Below are 20,695 nucleotides of genomic sequence, written 5' to 3'. Positions count from 1 at the left end.
CTAGTCTGCTGATTTCTCGTTCAGTAACGTGTGAGTAGTGATGGGCGGGGTGAAGCCTCATGAAGCATCAACACGTTTGAAGCAATTGTGTCGGAAATCGTATCGAAGCTTCGAAGCATTTAACACTCACTTCTCTAGTGACACCTCCTGGCCATTTTCATTAACGTTACAGAAACTTATGATACACTTCAATGACGTCTGTTAAAACTGGTATTGGTTTTATTTTTTGGCAGCTACAGACTGACAACGAAGAGAAGGGTTTGTCAGCAGCTTCTAGTGTGTGATGTGTAAAAAATATAAATATAACTTCTTTAACTGCCTTGTGGCGCTGTAGTAGTACGGCTGCTTTGCAGTAAGGAGACAGTGGAAGATTGTGGGTTCGCTTCCTGGTTCCTCCCTGTGTGTATAGCAAATTATCCGCAACAAACAAACTGTTTTACACGCTGCAAACCAACCTACTTTTTCAATGTTTTTTAAGCAGAGGGAAAAAAATGAACATTTGCAAAATCCGTAACGCTGCTTTCAGTAAGTACAATGCACACGCGTTTAGTTTGTTGGTGACTTTTTGCCAGCTGTCTTTCCTGGTTTGGGCTGTTTTTACAGTGTTACTTCTTGTGCATATTAAATCTTGAATTCCTTTAAGTAACTAATTAACTAACTAACACCCACCTACTCAGCTTGTGTGAAAAAAATGCGCCCGTTCTTTCATCATTTTGTTGCAGCAATATACATTGTGTTTTCACTCAGCGCGGAGGTGCGCATTCATCTCGGATTATTACATCCAGCTAATCTGCTACACGACTGCGTTTGAAAAACCGACTTATCCCAGATGAATTTCACCGGCATTAATGATTAGGAATCTGGTTGGAACAAAACACTGCAGCTACAGGGGTTCAGCAGGACCGAGTTTGGGAAACACTGCTGAACACTCGTGGCTCTTGCCAACTCACGGCGTATCATATGTCGCATAATTATGTATTGATGGGTGAACACTTTCTGAACGACACAGTTGTCCAAACAGAAGTGAAAGTAAAATCGAGCCTGGTGCATTCTTTAACTGCATTCTCTGTCTTGTAGTGCAGTGGTAGTGTTGCTGCTTTACAGTAAGGAGACTGTGGAAGATTTTTGGTTTGTTTGGGCTGCATTTGCAGTGTTACCGCCTGTGCATATTAAATCTTGAAATCCTTCGAGTAACAAATTAACTAACACCCACCCACACACACACAGCTTGTGTAAAAAAATGTGCCCGTACTTTCATCATTTTGTTGCAGCCTATCAAAGACTTGCTGCCCCCAACTCAAGGTGGCTCAGAGGTCCATGTGTAGCGTACAACAGATGAACATAAATGACGCCGTTTTTTTCGAGGCGTCGCGTCCCAGTTAGTGGGCGTGGCTCTGCGAGTTGTCGTAGTATCCAATGGTCATAGAGTTGGTGGGCGAGGCTCTTTCCTACTTGTTGGCGACTTAGTGAATCCACGCCTCTTCCTGCGTGCTTTCATGGGTGTCTTGTTTTGGTGTGCGTGCTTTCATGGGTGTCTTCCCCTTCTGGCGTCGACTTTGTGAATTATATATATAGATATATTTAGCCATATATCTTCATTATCTCAGGCCTTTCTGTGCCTCTTAACTCTCACCAACGTAAACTGTTTTGTCTTGGTGCTATGGCAGCTAAATGTCTTGCTTTTCATTTGAAGACTCTGGAACTACTGCGGACAACTGGATATCCTCCTTCCACAATTTATTTTACTATATCCGTATATATGTCTTACTGTATCATGGATCGATAGGGCATACAGCAAATTTGTTTGAAACTGGAATACATTAAATCCTGGCACTTCTTTGCTCCTTAATGCAGCTTTTCGCCATTGCTGTTGTTTTTAGAGGTAGGGGTTGCCTGTACTGTTTTTTTTTTTGGCTTTTCTTCTGGGTTGTCTTAGAATATCAACATCATGGTTCATGGGTGGGGTGGGTTGGGATATTTTACCTTTATAGTTGTGTTTCTTTTCTTATTTTCTGTTGTTACGTTATTCTGTGTTTACAAAAATCGGTATGTACCCCAGTCAATCTTTTTTTACAATTGATTTAACCATGATTCTTTTGTGAATAATACAGTTGACATCTTTCCTATTTACAGCCAAAATTTCTGCTCCATTGTGTGACTTCATTAATATTTCAAATGTTGTGGCATTAATCTCTTACTAGCTGTATTAACTCATAAGTTAAAGTAAACTAATAAATAAAATAATTTACTCTGAAGTATTTGGAATGTACAAAATGTTTTTTGTTTCTTTGTTAGCAAGTCGATCCAGCTGAACTTGAAATTGTTGAAATTAATGTAGAAAAATGGCATTTTTTCAGCTTACTTCCAGTTCCTTTTTTTATTTCTCTCTATCAAAAGGCTACAACAAATGAGATAAAAAAATGTTATCACCAAGGGGTTTGTGGCGTATTTAAATTGTCTGCACTTGTCAGCAGCCATTTCCTTATTCATCATAACATAGTAAAGGGGATCCCATCTTTCCTATTGATCCATCAAAGCAGAGCTTCAGCTCCTCTGCTTAGAAAGGAACCAGTTGAGGTGGTTGGGCGTCTGATTAGGATAACGTTTGGATGGTCTAGGGACACCTTTGTATCTCCCCAGAACTATTGGAAGAGGTGACAGGAAAAAAGAATGGATGGATTGAGCTTTTAATTTAAACTTAGTTATTAACACTTTATCTATTAAAATTTTCATATGATTGATTCCCAGTCATGAAGCCATAGAGATCCCTAGGGTTGAATACAGTGGGATACAATATGGACCATTAAAATGCTGTCTCACATATCGTCATCTCCAAGTGAGACTCTACTATGCTAGCCCTTGAGCAACATTTTTTTTCTAGAGCTCAAAATCACACAAAGAACAGCCCGATGGGCTGTAACACGATTTGCTTGACTCTCTAAGAAGACAAAAAAAAATCCCAAAAATACCTTGCAGGAAAAAAATTGAAATCTTGGGAAGGGCAATTCATAGAGAGATGTCCTTCAAGTTAGGTTGGTTTTGCAATGATAATCAAAAAATAGGGTAAATATAACACACAAAACAGATTACAAGTAATCCCCTTCATAGAGCTAGATGGCCAATCTATCATATATAATATGTGGCCACCAGTGGATGCTGCAGCTCCCTAAACACCTGACACACACAAGCTTGGACATAAGTTGCCAATAAACAAGATGATTTTATTGTGCAAGACTCTTCCCTCAGTAAGTGTTTCCCATGCCACAACCACATGTAGAGTTTCTAAGGACCATAACTTTGTCACATTCTCTCTCTCTCTCAGTCTCCTCTGTTCCTCCCTACCACCTCCACTCCTCCCAACAACCTACGTCCTATGTCTCCCGACTGGTGGAGTATCTGGTTTTATCACTTGGTCTACATCTTTTCCTTATTTTTTTGGTTATCAAGTAATTTAAGGTTTGCATCAAGTCTAAATTGCTCCATAACAGGGATTCTGGGTAACAACTATAGAATAATAATGGTTGGGATAAACAACAGCCTGTGATTTAAGATCACAAGACTGTGGCCTGGATGGTGCTCTAATCAATCAGCCAGGCAGTTTTGTTGTCATATTTTTGAATAAACCAAAAAAAAAACCCTCTAGTTAGGATGAAGACTATTTCTCTTGAAAAATCCAGGCTTTTCCTAAAAATCACCCCAATTGTTCACAAAGGCTATGCTTTTATTTGCACACCAGGGGCCTCATGCATAACACCGTGCGTAGAATTCACACTAAAACATGGCGTACGGACAAAAGCGGAAATATGCATAAGCACAAAACAATCCAGATGCAAAAATCTGTGCGAACACCAACTTCCACGTTCTTCCGCTCCATAAATCCCGGTCAGCGTGAAAAGTAACACACATGCACGCACCTCCTGCCCTACTCCAACTCCTCCCAGAATTACACCTCTTTGAATATGTAAATTAATATAAATAGCCCTAAAGCTCAGCGTTCTGTGAATAGGCAATGGGAAAATAGAAGAATTTCAGCGAATACCAAGTGGAGGCAAGGAAAAACTTACTATTTGTTGGTTTTAACATTGGTATAAACAACAAAAGGAAGTTGATTGAGTGACATAGAGTGTTGGAGAAACTTGAAAGCTTAAGTTCACAAAGTCGCACAGTGCTCGAAATAAAAAAGAATTTGTCAGATATCAAAGTCGCCATGAAAAGGCGAGTCGTAGCCCATCGTCTAAGTGTCATATGAAAGCTTATTAGGGTACAGAGAAAAGAAAAAAAATAGGGACACAGTGAGAAAAAAGCTTGAAATGTCAACTTTAATCCCAAAATTTCCACATTAATCACGTAGTTTATTTTGTCATTAAAGTAGAACATCATAAACTTCATCTTAAAATTGTTTAATTTACTAGTTTCTCAAATACCATCGTAACTAAAGTAGCACATTAAATGCTTTGTTTTGTATTTGATCTTCTATGTGCTCTATGTGTGTGAATCACTACGTGCTTCTTAAACGGGCTTTCTCTTCCTCTGACAGGACACAGAATCCATTACATTTATGATATTACAACTCTCTGAATAATTAAAATACTGAGATGTATACTTGATATCATTTTCATGATGATAGGAGTTAAAGCATGTTATTAAACATGGGAACACGGTGGCACAGTGATAGTGACGAGCAGGCGCCTCGTCCACAGATTGTTCCTGCCTCCTGCTAGATGCTTGCTGCACCGTGCGCAACCTATGATGAAATAATTTATTGCAGCAGTACTGTCTCTTTCAAACGTACTAACCTCCAAATCCTGTCTTTCTTTTTCTTTCTCCAAGTAACCAATTGCCACACTATCAGCTCTTTAATAGATGTTAAGCCATCTGTAAGCTTAGAACGCTGATTCTTCAAAACTTTTAAGGAACCCTGAAATATCTTCGTAGTACATGTTTAATTATTCTATCCATCTATCCTTCCAGTGTCACGCCAGCCCCAGCAAGAATACAGCAACAGGCAACAATCACTGAACTAGCTAGCGCTGCAACACCGTGTCCTCACATGTTTAATTATTAACAATATAGATTATTTAAATGATATTAACATTTTATCTGTATAATGTAATAAACATATTTTGCTGCATTTCATCTTAAAAATGATATCGTCATCGTATGTAAATACATGCTAAAGTGGCTTAGGTTGTGCAATATTATAACCGTATCGCAAGTTTACAGTGAGGTAATTGTACTTATAAATACAAACAGTTCTACAAGGAGCACTTGATGGACTGCTTAACTGCGTTTATAGTTCTTGGGATGAAACTGTTTCTGAGCCGCGATGTCCCTACAGGAAAGGCTCTGAAGCGTTTGCCGTATGAGAGCAGTTCAAATAGACAGCATGGCTGAGGCAGTGTGTGCTTGATGCTGTATACCGATAATTCTCTTTCCTATCAACTGCTGTAGAGCTGTGATTCCACACTCAGATGCAGTGGGATAAATGCTCTGAGTGGTGCACTGAGAGGAACAACGCTAAATAGCTATGGTATTTGGAATAGTTTGGCCATTCCGTAGACCATTATATTGTTACAGGTTAATTACAATCAGATAACTAAGAAACTAATAAACAATATGCGATTAAGTTCAGTTTATTTGATAAAGTGTGGATCTAAAAAAGAAAGGGAAACCATACTTGTACTAAAGCACTGATTTGATGCTGGGTGCCACCAGTTTGCAACAGAGAACTTGCGTATGCCAATCTCCTAAAAATCACAGCCCCTCTGTATAATCTTGGTAAGGGGCCAGACACAATTAAATTCTGACATTTTCTTTTGGCTTTGGTACATATAAAGTTCCCCTTTAAGACCTCTGATTTCTGTAAATAAATATTTCTGTTATCAACATGCAACAATAAGGTAGATACTTCATTGTCAGTCAGAAGGTCCAGTTTGACCTCTATTTCAGATACCTGCATTTAACATTACATTCTGGATTAACATAGTTTGGAATTCTAACATTCTGCCCTATGGAGTCGTCATTTATGAACACTTTATTGTTCTCAGGCTGCACAGGTGCGGAGTGCTGAGAATCTGTTCTGGGTCCAAATTGGTGACATGGGTGCCAACCTCTTAGACTCCCATCTCACTGTTACCCACTCGCCCCGAGAATGAACTGGTGCTGCTGTATTTCAGCCGCTCACTGACTACAGTGGGACCTGGAGAGACTAAAGCCGAATCAGAAGAAGTTGAATTGTCTAAACAAATTGAGTCAATACAATTTTTCGTTTGCATTATTACTATCAAGTTACTAACAACTATTCTGTTTGCACTGCAAATATTTTTCTGACATCTTATATTTATTCTCATTGGCCACTTTTTTACACCTATCTAATACTGGGTAGGACTCCCTTTTACTTGCAAAACAGCTACCATTCTTCATGGCATAGATTGAGATAGGGATTTTACTTCATCCTGATTGAATGACATCATACAGATTTGTCTCTACAAGCAGGTGTATCTAATAAAGTGTTCTTACAGTTTATATTTTAAATTCAGTATTATTGCATATCTATTACCATTGTTTATTTCCATTAATTTCTTTAGTGATCTGTGTCTTCTGCACTATATCACAGTATCATATTTTGTATTGCTGCTGAATTTCTTATGTTTCTGTTGCAGTAGACCTTCCACTGAATTCATGGTACTTTATCATATAAATAATTAACTCAATGTATTTCTATTGTGGCAGGCGGCCGGGGTCCATGCCCAGCTGGGACGCCCCTGCACACTATATTCAGGGGGAGCAGCCCTGGACAGTGCAATACCTCCCCCTGGACGCTAGATGGCCACCCCCCTGGGTTGGAGCAGTGCCTCGGTTTCCCACAGGGCTTCCTGGGAACTGGAGTTGGGTGCAGCCCTGTTGGGTCATGCAGGCACCGCCAGGGGGTGCTGTGTTTGGGACTCCTGAGCCCGTGTGGGCAGCCTGTCCATCACACCCAGAAGTGCAGCTGGAACTCGGTGATCAAGCACCTGGAGCACTTCCAGGTGAACTATAAAAGGAGCCAGCGACCACCACTCAGTGGCCAGAGTCAGGTGGAGGAGAACAAGGTTGCCTGGGAGGAGTGGTGGTGCCAGAGAGGTGTGCTAGTACTTGTGCTTGTGCTTGTACTTGTACTTCTGTGCTTAGTACTTGGGACTGTGTTGTGTCTGAGGGTACGGGGAAGGCGTAGCCCACAGACGAAGAAAAATAAACAGTTTATTTATTTTACACGTGCCTCCCGTGTCCAATCTATGTCAGGTCGGGTGCTATATAGCATCTTCTTACACTATATAGACCTGGTTTTACATTATAAGAACTATTAAGTTAGTTTTAAGATGTTAATAATTATAATGTATTTAGTATTATAATGAATAACATTCAGGCTTAATAAAACAACAATCATCATTCTTTATAAGTAACTTAGAATTTCTTTGGTTTCTTTTTTACTTCCCCACAACTCATCTGATTAAGAGCTCTAGTCTCACCTTAAATAGGTCTTGCTGTTTTCTTTTAAAGTCTGACTAAAGCAAACAAATATAAATAAACACTGTTTCAGACAAATTATCAGAAACACATTGACCAATAGCTCAGTCTACCCAAGGGCCATAAAAGAGGTGGAAAGCTGCCTGTGTGGCTATCAAAAGTGTCCCTGTGGGTCTGTAACAATAAAACTGACTCTAGTTTGAGTCCACCATGACATTTAAATGTCAATGCTTTATTTTCTTAATGGCTTATACTAACTGGAAAGAGTGGGTTCAGAAAATGAATGAATAGTATCCACTACATGTATATTGTGATTGTTGACTACAAATTCAATCCAAGGTCACTGCGCAAATCAATTGTATTGATGTGTTTGTTGCACATTCTTCCCTGTTTTAAGTGTATGTACTGTATAATGCAGGAGTTAACCGCAACATCTCAAGTGGCCCAAAGTAAAATATATTTTCCATTATAAGATATAATTTTAGTCACATTTGGTTCATACAGTAGTTATAATAAACATGTTTTGACTAATTTCACTGTAACATGTTACTCCTCTTTTGTTATGTTTGAGGTTAAAACAGAACAATGTGTTACATTATTGATGTGACTTTTTTTTTTACTTTGATAACCTTCAAATACAGTACATTGGTCCAATTCTGATTTTTTCCCTTCCCCAAAGAGTCCAGAAAACCTAGTAATATTAAGGAATTCACAGTTTCGTAAGCCACTTAGGTAGTTTAAACATTTTGACTATGATTAGAATTGACTTTAAGGTGGCTTACTTAAGGATGGCTGGCAGGAATTAAAAAATTTAGGTTTAATTTCCACTGAGTTCATTTCCATTTTGTAGTTCTGTAAATCAATGACTGAAGTGCAATCAAATTATTGACAGGACTCTTTTTAAGGCGATACTATAACATTCAATTAAAGAGAGAATTTGGTCCCAGAGGAAACTTTGAGCACTGCTATACACTTGTATGCTAAGAAAAGGTGCCGGTACTCTATGAAGTTCCCCTTAAAACTTCAAGTGCCACGATACAATAACATTCCATTGAAGAGTTTGGTCCTGTGAAGCTTACAGGTACTTAATGGTACGTTTAGAGAAGGAGCCGATATTCCAAATAAAGACTGGAAGAGGTGCCAGTACCATGTAACAGTGAGTCAGCTCACTTCAAGCATTGATATAAATGACAAAAATATAACACATCTTTATTTGGTCATCTGGTCATCTTTATTTGTGTTAGAAACAATTTGCATTTCTTGTCATAATGAAACATCCATTTGTTTCTTCATCCAATAAGATTAATTTAAAACTGGCTTACATCAGACAATGAAATGCAAATGATTTAAGGATAATTGTAAATGACATAGGTCAACGAGGGCATTTCCCACCCCATGTCTGTGAATAAGCTATATTGGGTCCATTTTGTTATCGTTAATTTAGGACATATAAACCTTGATTGTCAGTCACTTGTTTATATATCAAAGTGAATATATACTGTATTAAAAATAGTTCATGTCATAAAGGAGCTGTTTTCAAACTAATTTTAGATTATAATATTACTTTTCACATAGTTCCTGTAATTATTGCATTATTTTTTAATTAAATTTGTATTTTAACTGAAGAATAACTTCAGCAATAAAAAAAACACAGGTGTAAAAACTCAACTTGAGAAGTACTAATCAATCGAATCTATTGTTATTGGCCCATTTACGGTAAGCACAACAAAAGGTGACAGTACAACATAACAAAGAAGACTATAACATAATTCAGACAAAAAATAAATCACAGGGAAGAGAGGAGACAGCCAGCAAATGCTTTGGCATCTCGACAGAAGCCATAAAGACGTACAAAGGAAATGTACACTGTAAATAATTTAAGACAGCTCACAAAACTCAGCACAAGCATACTGGGAAGAAAAGAGATTTTAACTAAATAAAGCATACACAGATAGGTACCTTACAGCTCCTGAAGGTTTGCTTCAATTCCCATCTCCCTAACTATCTGTGTTATGACTACAGAGTTCCTTTTATCAGTCGTTTAGGTACAGTGTTTTCTAAGTAATTCTAATTTGTGTATAAAAGTTGTAAAATTTGATACAGTAGCAGGTGACATGTGCTTTATTGCAACACTCCAAACTACTGTATTTACAGTGTTAAAAAATGTGATTTTATCCATATTTTTATGAATACAGTATACAGTGTGAATTTACTATAATAGATGCAAGATGTAATGCCACTGAAGATTGTTTTTTAAAAGCTAGTCCTCTGTAAAGGCAAATCCATGAAAAAATCATGTTTTATGCAACTAAAAAATTAAATGATTTAACTTAACTTTTTGGTCTAAAATTAAACCATTCATTCATGAATTAATTCACCCTGTAAGTATATAAAATTTTTATTAATTCCTTTGCTTGTGATTTGTTTCATTTAAAATGTTCAAAATTAGAGGAGAAGGAGTAGAAACCCACAGCTTCCATTGCGTAGCTGGTATAGCCTAGGGGTCCAGCCCCCCAAATCATAAACTGATGTTTCCAAGTTCAAAATTTATGAAAGTGGGAAAGCAAGAATTAATTTTTTTAACCAAACAAATGCATGTACATGCTATAAACAGGCATCATGATAAGTTCATAACTTCATAAAATATTAAATATTTTTATTGTAATTTGAGTTTAGCTATTATAACTACTGGTTTTGAAAATTCAAAGCTTGAGCTTTGGATCGAACACATAATTCACAAAAGACTTTCTTTCATAGTCCTAAATGCATTTTATGAAATTTTTAGTATTGATTTGGCTGTTGTTGGTATTGGCTTTAAAAAAATTTAAACACTCAATGCTGAATAGTTTGAATTCAACTAAAGACTAACAAATGCAAATTGACTGCAGAATTTCATAAGAATGAGTACATTTGTTTTTAAGGTACTGCAGCCACAAACATTTTACCAAAGACACAGTGCCATACATCTTTATTAAATGCTCAAAATCTGTTCTAGGAACATCAAAATGTGTTTTTATATTGAAAATGGATTTTTTCATGAATATAAACATTTCTGGCAATATATGAAATATGGAAAACGTAAAGCTGGTTTTAATACATCACTATATATATATATATATATATATATATCCATTTTCCAACCTGCTGAATCCGAACACAGGGTCACGGGGGTCTGCTGGAGCCAATCCCAGCCCACACAGGGCACAAGGCAGGAACCAATCCCGGGCAGGGTGCCAACCCACCGCAAATATACAGTATATAAATACGACTCTATTTTTTATTAAAGGGTTTATATTCCACTGTGATTCTTGGGAAGCACTGTGCTACTCTAAGAGTGAAAAAGAAAGTTATTTTATTTATCTGTTATATTCTCCTTTCAGTTACAAGTTTTATTATCTGTTATGTTCTTAGTTGTAAGGGGTTGTTCTGTTCTGTTCCATGTTCAGTTTATTGGCTCCTAGTTTTGAATGATGGGAAAGAAATGAAAAAAGAGGGTGGAGAGGCCATTTATCTGTTCTCATCCGCTTAGATCTGAGTGCCGCATTTGACACCATTGATCATAATATTCTTAAGAATCGCCTTAGTCAATGGGTGGGCCTCTCTGGCAGTGTCTTAAATTGGTTTGAATCCTACCTGGCAGGGAAAAAATTCTTTGTTAGTTGTGGTAATTATAATTCAAAGACACATGATATCCTATATGGTGTTGCACAAGGCTCTATCCTGGGTCCGCTGCTCTTCTCAATCTACATGCTTCCATTAGGTCAGATTATCTCGGGACATAACGTGAGCTACCACAGCTATGCTGATGACACACAGCTGTATTTATCAATAGCACCTGATAACCCCGAATCTCTTGATTCGCTAACACAATGTCTAACCTGTATCTCAGAATGGATGAATAGTAACTTTCTCAAATTAAATAAAGAGAAAACTGAAATCTTAGTGATTGGCAATAATGGATACAATGAGGCTATTAGAAATAAACTGGATGCATTAGGATTAAAAGTCAAAACGGAGGTAAAAAGCTTAGGGGTAACCGTTGATTGTAATCTGAATTTTAAATCGCATATTAATCAGATCACTAGGACAGCATTTTTTCACTTAAGAAACATAGCAAAAGTTAGACCTCTTATATCATCGAAAGATGCAGAGAAATTAGTTCACGCATTTGTTTTCAGTCGGCTAGATTACTGTAACGCACTCCTCTCAGGACTACCCAAAAAAGACATCAATCGTTTGCAACTAGTGCAGAATGCAGCTGCTAGAATCCTTACCAGGAAAAGAAAATCCGAACACATTTCTCCAGTTTTGATGTCACTACACTGGTTACCTGTGTCATTCAGAATTGACTTTAAAATTCTGCTTATGGTTTATAAAGCCTTAAATAATCTCGCCCCATCTTATATATCGGAATGTCTGACACCTTATATTCCAAATCGTAACCTCAGATCCTCAAATGAGTGTCTCCTTAGAATTCCAAGAGCAAAACTTAAAAGAAGTGGTGAGGTGGCCTTCTGCTGTTATGCACCTTAAATCTGGAATAGCCTGCCAGTAGGAATTCGCCAGGCTAATACAGTGGAGCACTTTAAAAAACTGCTGAAAACACATTATTTTAACATGGCCTTCTCATAACTTCACTGTAATTTAATCCTGATACTCTGTATATCCAATTCATTATAATAACTATTCATTCAAAATCTGTACTAACCCCTACTCTCTCTTCTGTTTCCTTTTCCGATGTCCTGTTGGTGGTGGCTTGCGCCACCACCATCTACCCAAAGCACCATGATGTTCCAACAATGATGGATGGATTAAAAGCCAGAAGTCTGTATGACCATCAGCATCAAGTGACTCCGTGAGAACCCTAACTACAAAGAGGACTATTTCATTTGTGTTAGGTAGAATGCCCAGAGGGGACTGGATGGTCTCGTGGCCTGGAATCCCTAAAGATTTTATTTTTTTCTCCAGCCTTCTGGAGTTTTTTTTTGTTTTTTTCTGTCCACCCTGGCCATCGGACCTTACTCCTTTTCTATGTTAACTAATGTTGTCTTATTTTAATTTTGTATTTTGTCTGTTATTTTTCTTTTCTTCATTATGTAAAGCACTTTGAGCTACTTTTTGTATGAAAATGTGCTATATAAATAAATGTTGTTGTTGTTGAGAGAAAAGAATAAAGAGGAGAGAGGAGAGGAGGAGAAGAATTGGCTTATAAATAAAGGACATAAGAACCTGTGAGTTGTACTTGAAATTTTATTAGCCCACATCAGCAGTAATTTGTAAAGCAGGTGGCTGGGTTGTTGTTCCCCCTAATATTTTAAAAACTCTTCCTTAAATTCATTAGGTAATGAAAAATAATCACGAAATAAATTTGTTTAAGCGCATGTCAACATTCATTAAAAATTGTTTCCAACTTGTACTTGTTTAATTTCTGTCTGAATACCTATATTTTCAGAGTGAAGGGCGCTGCCAAATGAGATGTGTAAGTAAGTCCTTGCTGTATTGGCAAATTGGTGACCTGAGGCAGCTTTCAGATTTTTCCACGGATGAAGCTCTCTGTGCCCCTGATGCTCCCACATTTATTGGCAGTGAATTAGTATTGTTTTAGGTTATTTTAAATTTAATGTGATTGGTCAATCATCAATGCACTATTTCAAGGTCACGTCAATGGTTCATAGTTCACACCCACCATTAATGTTGTGTAACTACAGATGAGCGAGGGCAACTTTACGGAGATGGTAGCTTCAAGTGGAACTTCAGAAATCAAAGAAGATTCAGTTATTCCTTTAATGAAACATCTGTTTCATAAATTGTTCACTTGAAGAAAAAAAGTTGATAAAGGAGCTTGGACCAGATTGACTTGACCTAAGAATTCAGTAGCAGGCAAGTGATCAAGGACAAGCTTACATACAGACATTTTCCGCACCTTTAATGACAAATGGAGTTGGCTAACTGGATGTGGTATAAGTAATGCCTTATTTTGCTTTCCCTGTTTGCTGTTTCAAAGTGATGGTACCCTACTGAAGCATTAAGGACAAAGGCCTAAAACATCTTTCTGAAAAATGGAAGCAACATCAAAGTAGCCACAGTCACCTACAGCAGTGTTTTTCAATCAGAATGCCACGGCACAGTGGCGCATCGTGAGAGCTACCCAGTTGTGCCGTGGAAATAACAGTGTAGTGCATTTGGGTCTGAACATGAGAGGGACAAGCTCCACAGGTTGTTGAAACCTGTCTGAGTAGGACAGGACTACCTGGAGAAGCTGGCATAAATGCAGCTTCATGATCGCTATGTTACAGACACAGCACTTCCAACGTGTCTCTGTGCTGCTAGAGTCCATCTGCTCTGGGTGTGCGGTCGTCAGTGAGCCTCACAGAAATTGGTGGATAGTAGGCATATGAGTTGCCTCTGAGGAAGAGCAAAAATCAGAGGACTAGTGATTGTATGATGTGGATTTATTGTAGGTAGAATGAGATTTGGATTGGGCTTATATTATGGATGTGTTATAGGACAGACAGAGGTTCATGTTATTAGAAGATTATGGAGGTGGGGGTGTAGACATTACGGGTGTGAGTTTTGGCAGAATGGAGAAATGGGCAAGCTGGCAGAGGATCGGCCAAATTAGAGACAGGTGTAGTATAAAATTTGGGTGCTAGGTGCTCCTGTTCATTTTCACATCTATAGGGTGTAAAAGGCGCTCTATAGCGCCTGACCCGGCACAGACTCAGGCAGAGGCACGTACTTAAATAAAACAGTTTTTATTCTTCTTCAGCCGTGGGCACGCCTTTCCCGTGTCCCACAGGCCCAACACAGTCCCAAATACACTCATAATTACTCTCTTTTCACCTCAGCACCACCACCACCACCACTCCTCCTTAGGCTTAGTCCTCCTCCTTCCGACTCTGGCTCTCTCGAGTGGTGGTGGCTGGCCTTTTTTATACCCCACCCGGAAGCGTTCCAGGTGCTTGATTACCTGGCCCTAATTGACCTTCCGGGTGGGGCTGACGAGTCGACCAACTGGGCTGGAAAGTCCATGCAGCTCCCCCTGGCGGCCATCCAAGCCCCCAACCAGGCTGTGGAGGACTCCATCTCCCATGGAGCCTTGCACCAGGTTGGGGAATCATCGTCCACCAGGGAGGCTGCCACCAAGCGTCCCGGGGGAGGTACTGAGCTGCCCATGGTGGCTCCCCCGGAACAGATGCAGCAGGGGCGTCCCTGCCGGGCATGGGACCCGGCTGTCCTTCACAAGGGCAAGTTATGGGAAGAACAAGGAGACTGTGGATGACAGGGACTGAAGTTTTGGAGCACAGTAAAAATGGGAAAACTGGCATCAGATTGGGCAGCATGGTGGAAAGGATAGAATACATTTTAGCCTGGATTTGTTCTATGGGTCTGGTACTGGACAGACCAATATGTGCATTGGTGTTATGATGAGGACCAGAAGAGCATGTGAAATGACTTGATAGATAGATAGATAGATAGATAGATAGATAGATAGATAGATAGATAGATAGATAGATAGATAGATAGATAGATAGATAGATAGATAGATAGATAGATGTGAATGGCACTATATAATACGTATATAGATGTGAAAGCATCATATATTAGGTAAGTGCTGCTTCAGTTTGTCCCCCCAAAAACTCACCCTCACCCAAATTTTTTTCACCAGCTGACACTGGTCTACATCACACAGCTCATGATAAAATCAAAAATCAAAGGCAATTTGAAAATTACAAGCTAACCACAATGGATAGAATCTGATGCAATACACAACTTACCCAATAGAAGCCAAGGTCAAAGTGATATGTGCATTCTTTAGTAGGATTGCACCATTGTTGAACAACATGTTGTAACATTTCTTTGAACATTCATAGTGAAACCTGCTGAAATTCACCGAATTGACTCCGTACAGAAATAAAAACAGCATTATTTCATGCATTATTTATGCAGGAAGAACAAGTGTAACCAACGAAGCCTGATATGGTTGACCAGCAACATTGCACACACAAGCCATATCAGAATGTTGATTGGAAGACCAACACATGTGGTATTTGTTGTTTCTGCACATTTGGATATCAGCTATGATGACCTGGGGTACCGAAAAGTTTGCACAAGATGGTTTGATCAAACAGCTTACTGATCTCCACAAGACAACATTTTTGTTGAATTTCAACAGGTTTCATTCCCTTTGCCCAAAGGCATATCACTACGGCATGGTGTTCAGCAATAGTGCAATCTCACATTGCAGTGTCGATGTTCATTTGGCCTTGGCTTAAACTAGGTAGAGCACTGTGCTATGCCTGTCCAAACTAGCTATAAGCCATCATGAACATGCTGTACTGAGTCAACTTCTATCCATTGCACGTAAATTTCAAGTAGCCTTTACTTTTTGATTTACCCTTGTACTATATACATATTATACTACATGTTAAGTCATTGTATACTATTATTTCAAGCAATTACAAACAATAAAAAGACAGATAAAACTTTGTTTCTCTGAGCCATAGTCTTACCCATTTCTTTGAAAAATGTTTGGGGTAAATTTCCTGTTATTTACGTTATTTTAAATTCTTTGCAAGTAGAATGAAACAATTTATAAAAAAGGGCAGTATTTGACTTTGCAATGAAACTCCTTTAGAAAGCCTGCAGGGTTTTGTATATGGTGAGATCTTGAAAAAAGGGAATGGGAAACACCATGACAGTGAGTTTCATGTAAAACACATTGCATTATCTGAAGAGTTTTGAGGTTGGTACTTTTTTTGTAAAGTGATTTGATGTAGTGCATGCTGTGAATGGTGTTTTACAAAAGTATTCATTAATAGATTTATTGAACAACTGAAAACCTCAGGTTTACTTGATATCAGTACTCCAGTGGCAGCTGGATTCTGACAAGAAGCAATGAAATGTTGATTTTGTGCCGTCCCGCTTCATCTTCCTGGATTCTTCTTTCAACAGACTTCGGTCATTCTAGGATTATCAGTAATTTAGAATGTGTCATAGTGTGTGCTGTTATGCAAAACCATTGTGATTGATACCATATAATGGCTAGCAGAATAACTGGATAAATGATTCTTCATTCTATTCTCTAATAAACCCAACAAGCTAATGCAAAAACTGGTAATTTAAAATGTGACTATTATTTAATTTATATGTAACATGAAAATAAAATTACCTATTTTTTTAAACACATACCATTTTTCAAACTAAAATAAAAAAGGTGTTTTGTCTTCAATTTTCTGATATTCTAACATGTTCTTCATGGATCATTTATTCTGATCCATTCTTTACATTTTTTTTAGTTGATATACTTTGGTCATTCTTTATTCAACATCATCTTAAAACTATCACATTCAGAAGAAAAGCTTCTCTGGGAGGCATTAAAAACGTGGGAAGTTAGAGCGTCTTAACTCCTACATTCATGATTTTCTATAGCTGTGATGTTATAAATTGGGGTTATGGCTCTGACAGAGGTCAAGAAAGCATATTAAATGGGAAAATTACCCCTGTACACTTATGTTTGTCTGCACCTGGTGATGGACTCAAATCAGATTACTGACATGCATTTGATTTTGATTTTTTCATTTTGGGAGAAAAAAATCATTTTTATCATACTAAAGCATTTCTTATGTTCTTGGGTACAGATTGGACAAATAGTCTTTCTAATAGAATGCAAATGCCTTTTAATTCTGAGCGTCGTCTTTAACTTTATGCCCACACTACGTATAACAGAGGCTACTGCCACGAGCCATGTATTTGACGTGGAAACATATCCCAATTTCTCCTTAAGATTCATTCTCATTAATTTGCTCTAAGACTACAAGGTCCGAAATAAAAGAAAATCCCTTTTTCAGGACTCCAAGGAGAAAGAAGTCAGCATATGATGTGGCAGGGGTGGGGTAGAATATTATGCTGCCTGGACATTCTCAAGAATGGTGAAAGTCATAGCTTTTCACTCAACATTTTTGACACATTGAATAGAGGAGCTCCATGTCCACCATCATCTACTTTTGACTTAGAGGAGCTCCATGTCCACCATCATCTACTTTTGACTTAGAGGAGCTCCATGTCCACCATCATCTACTTTTGACTTGCAAACAAACTTGTTGAGGTGGGCATTCTAGTTTTTCACAATCCTCGGCACGTGGCACATCACAATCCCAAAACTGATGACACCAGGTGATTTGAATTCTCTTTTCTGTGATGATGACAGCATCACCAATATAAAACTAGTAAAATTATATATGTCTAAAAGAACACCTTTTTTAGAAAATAGTAACAACTTTAATTATATTGCCCTGGTTTTAGAGAACACTTACAATTATTATATTTGACAGAAGTGATGATGTGACCGTTGGTTAAAATTGCTCCCTAATTTCTCCCACTTTGCTTATTTTTAATTATCACCTCTTTATATTTCCACACCTGCTTGTATATTCTGCAATAAGAAAACTGATCTTCCTTTGCCAATATCGTTCAGACAAACAGAAGGATGCACTCAGCGGCTGTATTACCTAACAAGCTGTCTCAACTCAAAACGCAGCAGGCCAAAATGATAGCCAAAAATGGAAAACTTACCTAAAACGGTCTTGCATCAGCAAACATCTCTTTCTAATCCACTCATTCCTCTGAAAACTAGGCCCACCATTACTTTAGAATACTGACAGCCAATAAAGCTTTTAGCCTCTGAAGATCTGCCTGAAATAGTTGTGTCGGGAATCCAAATTCTCCACAGTGTACCTGAAGTTGGTCACAGGAGATGAAGGTGATGAGTCAGTACTGTATAGTTTCTTTTTTGGAAGTTCCAGATAAGATTCTAACACCATCCATAGAGTAGAAACAAATAATTTGTGCTAAGGTCCTCCATTTCATCTAAACCATGCACTTTCATCCCCTATTGCCCTTATTATACTGATATGTGTTCTGACATGGAGTCAAAAATTTAGCAAAAAGGTGTGTAAGACCTCCAAAATGACTATAAAACTGGCTTGCATATAAGTGGCTCACCTTAAATCAGCCAGTCCCCAATTATTACTTGCTTACTTTGGCCTGCACGTGCCCAAAAAAGAGGAATTGGCTTTAAAAGTTAAAAGCACAAGAAATGTCCCAATAATATATCAAAATGTCTTATAAGGAAGAGAACCGTTAAATGCTGGCTTGTCAATTCAATTCAATTCAGTTTTTTTTGCCCCAAAAGGGAAATATGGTTTGTTAGAAGGTTTTACAGAGAAACCACAACATAACATTAAAAACACATCAACAAAAACACAGCAAGTCAAGTTAAGTTGGGGAACATGCAATGGTACAGTGCGTTGCCGCACCCACTACACGTCGAAACAGCTCGAGATCCTGGTTGGCAACCCCCTAGGCAGTCACACGGTCCAATCCTACCCTCCGGAAATGACCCTCTATCTGCCACAGCCAGGTGTTACGTGGGTGACCCCTTGGCCTGGTCCAGCCACTTGGGTCCCCAACAATGAGGATCTTATGAGCCGGATGACCCTTGGGGAAACGCGCCACATGGCCGTAGTGCTGTAGCTGATGCTCCCTCACAATGCAGGCAATGTGCCTCATTCGGAACACCATGAGCAACCACTCATTCGACACAAAGTCAAACCAACGGTAACCAAGGATTTTCCGGGGAGACACAGTACCAAAGGAGTCCAGCCTTCATCTTAGATCACTGGATAGCGTACAAGTCTCACAAAACCATATAGCAAAACATGAAGCACCAGGACTCTAAAGACTTGAACCTTTGTCCTTTTGCATAGATATCGGGAGCGCCACACACCCCTTTCCAGTGACCTTATGACCCCCCATGCTCTCCCAATCCGTCTACTGACTTCACAGGAAGAGTCACCAGGGACATGAATGTCACTGTCAAGGTAAGTAAACCTCTCAACAAGGTCAACACTCTCTCCGCAAAAAGACACACTGCTGATGGCTGTGCCCAAGAGGTCACTAAAGGCTTGGATCTTGGTTTTTATCCAGAACACTCGCAAGTCCAGACACTCAGACTCCTCACTCAGTCTCTCGAGCACCCCGAACAGAGCCTCCATTGACTCTGTGAAGATCACAGCATCGTCAGCAAAGTCAAGATCCGTGAATCTTTCTTCACCAACAGATGCCCCACAGGCGCTGGACCCCACAACCTTGCCCAACACCCAGTCCATACAAGCATTGAACAGAGTAGGAGCAAGAACACACCCCTGACAAACCCCAGAATCAACTGGGAAAAATGCAGAAGTCCTGCCTCCACTCTGCACAACACTCCCAGTACCAGTGTACAGGCCAGCCATGATATCCAGCAACCTCGAGGGGATCCCCTCGAAGTTGTCCCACAGGGCAGCTCGATCAACTGAGTAGAACGCTTTGCGAAAAGTGACAAAGGCTGCAAAGAAGAGCGCAAAAGCGAATAGCGGCAGAAAAACACAGTCACCACAAATAAATGAAATATAGCAATGTGCATAGTACTCATGGAGAAACATTAGATCAAACATATTAGATATAAAAATTCAGATGTGAGCGTCAATAGGCTTTGCGCCCTAGGAACCAAGTTACCTTAACTATTTTAAAACATTTCAGTAATTATTTATTGCTCTGATGCTGATCTTTCTGATCATAAAATAGGTCATTATGATAGAATTTGACAAGAAGAATTCATAATTAATTGCCAAATTATGGTATTTGAGGGTTCCTCTAGGGTGTCTCTTTCTCTTGCACATTTTGGCTCAAAAACTAATCAGCACATCATCATCTCATAACAGGCTTAAGTAACAAGATTGTTTTTTTCTGTCCAGCCATTTTAGCTCTAGACCGTCTTCAAGAAACTCTGACATACAGACATACACGCACCCATCATTGAGATATTGATGTTTTCGGTATCAGGGGACCCTAAAACATTAAGATCCATCAAAAACCAGATATCAAAATTTTTGGCAAATCTAAAGTTTTCGCTCCTTCCCCGTATATGATGGGTTATGGTGGGGGAGGGAGCAAAGCAACAATTAAACCAAAATTTAGACTTGTGCAATGATTGATGCAAATACTAACTGTTCATCCTATGATTTAAGCCTGTGAATGTTGATTAAAATTGAACATGCTGCAGTCCCATTTTGCACATGGCTTCTGTAATTTCCTTTAAAGTCAGAATCTATGATTGTCCCCAGATTGTCCCCAGATATTTATAACT

The sequence above is a fragment of the Erpetoichthys calabaricus genome, chromosome 3 (assembly GCF_900747795.2).
Source record: "Erpetoichthys calabaricus chromosome 3, fErpCal1.3, whole genome shotgun sequence".
Classification (NCBI taxonomy): Eukaryota; Metazoa; Chordata; class Cladistia; order Polypteriformes; family Polypteridae; genus Erpetoichthys; species Erpetoichthys calabaricus.
This window is presented reverse-complemented; position numbering follows the sequence as displayed.